Raw genomic sequence first — 6,000 nt, 5'->3', positions numbered from 1 at the left:
CCTGAGAGAACTTAAAAAGAAAAGGATTCTTGTCAGGCAGTGGTTGATCCCAGCACTCAAGAGGCAAAGGCAGGCAGATCTCTGTGTTTGAGGCCAGCCTGGTCTACAAGAGTCCTGTTGCCACGTCCCAGGGTGGATGACGGCAGTTTGAACTGTGTGTACCATGACGAGCAGTGGCATGAGGATGTCGGCCTCTGTGTGGCTGCCAAAAAACACACCCCACACTGGACGGTGTGGCGCACACCTATAATCCCAGCATTTGGGAAGCAGAGACAGGAGGATTTCTGTGAGTTCGAGGCCAGCCTGGTTTATAGAGAGAGAGAGCTCCAGGACAGCTCCAAAGCTACAGAGAAACCCTGTCTCAAAAAACCAAAAAAAGAAAAAGAAAAGAATTCTAAACACAAAAGAACAAGCCCAGCTTCTGGGTAGCTGCATTTTCTCTGGTGGGCTCTGTTTGCTGGTGACTATCAGAGGTGCTACTCCTTTAAGATCTGGCTTCCTGGTTTGAGCCGGTGGCACAAATTGCTCTTTTGAGAGGTCCTACCAACACTTAAATGGAGTTTATGGGCAGCAGATGACAGTGGTGGCAGTGTGGACTCTGAAACTCCCGAGGGTTGGGGCACCAAATATGACTCCCCCAGTACCTCTGCCATGAAGCTCAGATTCAGACCAAAAAAAAAAAAAAAAAAAAAAGCCAATCTAAATGATTTACAGAGTGTTAAAAATATTTGTAGTCTTGGGAGAGAAAAGTGAGCTAATTGTGTGCAGTTTCTGTTAGACTGAGGAGAAATTGTTATTTTTTTATATTAGTCGAAGTAAAAAGGAACAAAGGCTTTTGTCTACAGTCCTCATGGTACAAATAGATCCAGTTATGAAGCATGTCCCAGTATACATTCTATGTATCAAAACCATATAGAGAAATGGAAAGTCATCTTCTTGACCTCCCACAGATATATGTTCCCAGTAGATGGAGTATTTTCATGAGATAAACACAAGCAGTGGGAAAACACCCAGTTATTTCTTAGGGAAGAAATGAAGTGACTCAACTAGTTTCCACTGTTACTAACTCCACGACCTTTCCAGGTGGGGCTCCCTATTAGAAAATCACTCCTCTGGTAGGTCGGCCTGTTGAACCCTAGTTATCACCTGCTGTATCTCCCATGACCCCTGACCGTTTAAGGTATTGTGTTTATGCAGCTCATTTAAAAACATGGATAATTAAGAAATACAGATTAATAGTCATCTATAATAGTCAAACTTTTAAAGGTCATACACAGATATATTTAGGCTGATAGATGGTCTTTAAACATTCCAAAGACCTACAGAATATGACATTTAATATGTGTAATAACCTAAGGCTGGCTTTGCTGTAAGCATCCAATAATATGCCTTCTCGGTGGCTGGAAGGGCCTGAAAGAGTGCACCCCTATTTAGCGTATGGGTGCCCAAGCCTTTAATCGTACAGGCACTGAAATTTGGGTTAACAGAAAGGAGAGCCTGTGGCACACCGCTGAGCAGAACGGAGCAGGCACAGCAAGGACGCCCCAAGCCGATCCAACAAAGAAGGCCCTGCCCAACCGGACTAAGAAGGCCTCTCCCCCACCTCCTCTGGTACTAGGGATGACAGGAAGGAGAAGGGAGGGGTCAGGAGTTGTCAACAGATATAGAGGGAGCAGGAGATTTGCATCTAAGCACTTATGTCCTTACCAAGTGTTCAATACCAAGCTTCTAGAGAATTTAGATAAATGGGAACATATGTTTCATAAATAAGGCATTTGATAAATAAGATATATATTCTATAATGGAGGGCCCTGTTTCCCTTTCTCAGGGTTGGGCATTTGAGAAGAAGCTCCCATGATTTGTCAAGGGAAATGCTGGTCCTTCATTCCCTGCTGCGGGCCCCACCCCAGCTCACAGCCCCGATTTCCCTGTTCCCCTTCATACTGGGATCTTTCCCTTGCCGCTTTTCCATGTCTTCTCAGGAGAGTCTTAGTTTGGTACAAACTTGTTCTGTTTTTACCCATAGGACAGCAATTTTTTTTTTCTTTTTTACTGAACCTGTTATCGATTGTGGTGGCATTTCAATTATATTTTAATAAATAAAGACTGCCTAAAGATCTGAGAGTAAAATAGTCCCACTGGTCAGCCTTACAGACCAGGTTATGGTAACACACACTTGTAATTGCAGTAGCCACAATGACACGCCCCTTTAATCCCAGTTAACCAAACTAATTGCCATAGAAACCAGACGGTGCATGTCTTTAATCATGGTGATGCACACCTTTAATCCCAGCCCTAGAGAGGATTATTAAATGGAAGGAACAAGCTCTCAACACACAGTCTCATTCTGAGATTCCAGGAGTCAGGGTTGCCATTTCAGACTGAGGTCGAGGTAAGAAAGAGCCAGTGGTTGCCTGCTTTGCTTTTCAGAACTTCAGGTTGAACCCCAGTTTCTCTCTCTGAGTTTTTATTAATCGTGCTTCAGTCGGGCTTGCCTTTGATAAAGGGATAGAGCACATACGCATAGGGACGGTGTTCTACTTAGTGGTTGTCGTAGCTGCAGTGCGGTCTCGGCTGCTGCTGCTGCTGTGTCCTGCTAGGTCCTCAAGAGCAGGCCAGTGTAAATGCCTGGCTGCTGTGTGTGTGTGCGCATATATGTATATATGCTTTGTGAAGGGCGTTAGCAGGTCTTTCCCTCCCCCATTTCCTCTGCCTTGCTCCTAAAGCGAGCCACCCAGGACCTCCATGGTCCCTGCTGCCGCCATGTTGCTATCCCTGGTCTGTGCTGCTGCCACCAATACCTGTGGTCCATGTTGCCAATGGAGGTCACATTGACTGTTGAGTCCAGGCGTCACACAATGATGGGGAACAGACCATCATCAAAGCCTATTAAACCAGAAACAAACTTTATTCCAGAAAAAGAAAAAAAAATCACCATGGGGCACACAAAACTTATCAACTATAGCTGTGACCACAGCCAGAGATCGGGCTTCTCAGCTGTGGCAATGGGGTGGGTTTTGGGCCTCCAAAATCAAGTACCAGGTGTGAGTCAAAGAGCTTTTACAACCTTGAGGTCAGGCTTAAAGTCACATTACATTTTAAGTTTTACAGCTTTTGGTTATAGGGTGTTAACTTAGGATGTTTGCGAAAGCCTTAGCCTTAGCTGACACAGCCACTTTTCAGTGTCCCCGAAAGAATGCAAGGCAGAGTAGAGTCACATGGGGGCAGTTAAAAATTAAGGAAATGCAAGCAGAGGGTCCCATAGAGGCGATAGTTAGGACGTTAACCTTTGTCCCCAGTACCTGCCTGGCTGAGAAGCTGGAGCAGGAGACAACCGCTCAAAGCTTACCTCTGTCCACAGTGGCTGCCAGGATGTCAGCTCTTAAGGCAGACAGTGTTTGTTAAAGGTTAATAGTGACTGCTAGCTTTATTTTTTTCCCCCAAAATGTGTTTGGGCTTGCAACTTTATATTTCTATATTTCTGGATCAGACCCTTTATTTCTATATTTTATTCCTGGACTCTTGAGATGTCTGTGGTTTGTATGGACACTTGTGGCCAAGGTGATGTTTATGATCCCTGAAGTGACTGGAGGCCACGTTGATGTCTATGATCTGTTTCCATGGGAAGCCATGCTGAGATTCATGGTCTATGTTGTCGCCAGCTGACATGAGCAAGATTCATAATTGAGAATGAGAGATATTGAAGGATTCTGCGACACCCCTCCCCTACAAAAAAAAAAAAAACAAAAAAAAAAAAAACAAAAAAAAAACACCAGTCCAGACAGGAAGCTATTGAAGAGAATACTTTAAAATTGTGATAAAGTTGCTTGAAGTATAGCTCTTCACAGTTGATGACTTCTAGAAAGACATGGGAGAAGGACTCAGTTATCTTTAAGAGTCTGGCTACTGGGGGTTTGACTATACTCCAATGAGTCTATGGGCAACACAAATTGGACTTGGTATATTTGGGAGTGGAGGAGTGAAAGGGTGGGAGGGTGGATCTGGGAGAAATTGGAAGAAGTATGATCAGGGTGTATTGTATGAAAAAATAAATGAACAAACAAAAGGGAAAAAATTTATATTTTTGGTTGTGAGCCTAGCCTTATTTAATGGTTAAGCCATCCCTCCAGGCCAGAAAAAGTTTTTAAAATCAAAAATTTGTGTGAATAGAAAAGAAAAATCAGAAAGAGCTCAAAGACATGACTTAATGATGAAACCCAAGAATGGAAAACAAGAACAAACCAACCTGAAACCCAGCAGATTGCAATAAACAATCAGAGCAAAAAATAATAGAATAGAAAGAATGAAACTAAGAACTGGTTCTTTGAAGAGATAAAAGAAAGATCAGCAGGCTCTTGGTCCCATCTCACCAAAGAAAGAAAGGAGATTCCCCAGGTTAGCAGAATCAGAGACAAACCAGGAAACATAAGACAGACACCAGATAAATTCAGGAATACTTCAGGAACCTATACTACATTAAGGTAGAAAATCTAAAAGTAGTGGCTCACTTTCTAGATTGATACAAAGCACCAAAGTTAACCAAGAGATCAACTATTGAAACAGACCTATGACAAATAAGCCAATTGAAATAACAATAAAAGCCTCCTTAGTACCAAAAAAAAAAAAAAAAAAGGAAAACTAAAGAAATCCCAGGCACAAGCTCTTTAAAAAGATGTGTAATCAATGCTTCTTAAATTATTCAAAAGAATAGAAACAGGAACACTTGTAAACTTTTCAATCTAAGAAGCCAGTATTACTCCAGAACCAGGTAAAGATAAACATAATAGTCCCCTCTGAACATAGGTACAAAATCTTCAATAAAATGCATACAAATATAGACATATATCAAAAAGATCATCCATCAAGATCAAATTGGCTTTATCCAGGGATGAAGGGATGGTTCAACATGTGCAAGTCAATAAATTTAATTAGCCATAAAAGTAGGCTTAAACACAAAAATCCCATGACCATCTAAGTAGATACAGAAAAGGCCATTGACAACTTCAACATACCTTCATGAAAGACTGGTGGCAACATACCCCAAATAATAAACACTATGTGAGACAAACGCACAGCATGTGACCCAGCCATCCCACTCCCTGGCATAAGGGACTCTACACCCTGACCACAGACAACGTGGTCATGTTCATTTCCACTCTACTCAAAAGCTAGGAAATGGAACAACCAAAATGCTCTTCAACTGACAAGGGGATAATGAAAATGTGACACACATCCACTGCGAAGGAAAATGAGATGTGGGTAAGTCGGTGGAACTGGAAAATTTGTTTATAGTGAGTGAGGTGACCCAGACCCAGAGAGACAAACACACTCTTATCCGAGGCTATTAGTTCTGACTCTTTAGATAAGAGTACACAGCTAGGAGTAACAGCGGATCCCAGGACAGTAAGAAGGGACCCGGATGGGGGTGTGAAGAGGTAGAAATTCTAGAGAGGGGGATAGGTGGGAAGTCACGGGAACTATGAGGGGAGAAATAGGAGAAAATGTGGGGGTCTTTATCTGCAGAATGTAGAAGGAAGTATGAACACTAAGGATTACTGAAACAGTCAAAGAGAAACACATTTTGTATTGTATTTTCTGTAATACAATATATTAACCTGGGCAGGTGGGCAGACTGATTGGCATAGAGGTATACATACTTTGTGTGTGTGTTGCACTCAAGTGTGTGTGTGCACGTATTGGTCTGACCAGGGCCCCAGGTGTCTTCCTCTGTAGCTCTACACCTTATTGCCTTGAGACAAAGTCTTACTGACCCAGAAGCTTGCTTGTTGTTCTGCTCGGCTAGCAGGCTGGCAAACTCTCATGAACTATCTCCTCCCTAATGCTGGGGTGTTACAGGCACAAGGTCAGCTTTCTCCATGGGTGCTGGGGGTCTGAATTCAGGTTCTCATGCTTGCTAGTGCTCTCCCTGCTCAACCACATCCCCAAGCTTGAGAAAATGCACATCTTCAGATTATGCTTAAACACGGGAAGAAACTGAGG

The sequence above is a fragment of the Chionomys nivalis genome, chromosome 15, assembly GCF_950005125.1.
Source record: "Chionomys nivalis chromosome 15, mChiNiv1.1, whole genome shotgun sequence".
Classification (NCBI taxonomy): domain Eukaryota; kingdom Metazoa; phylum Chordata; class Mammalia; order Rodentia; family Cricetidae; genus Chionomys; species Chionomys nivalis.
The sequence above is the reverse complement of the archived record's forward strand: the minus strand, read 5'-3'. Positions refer to the sequence as shown.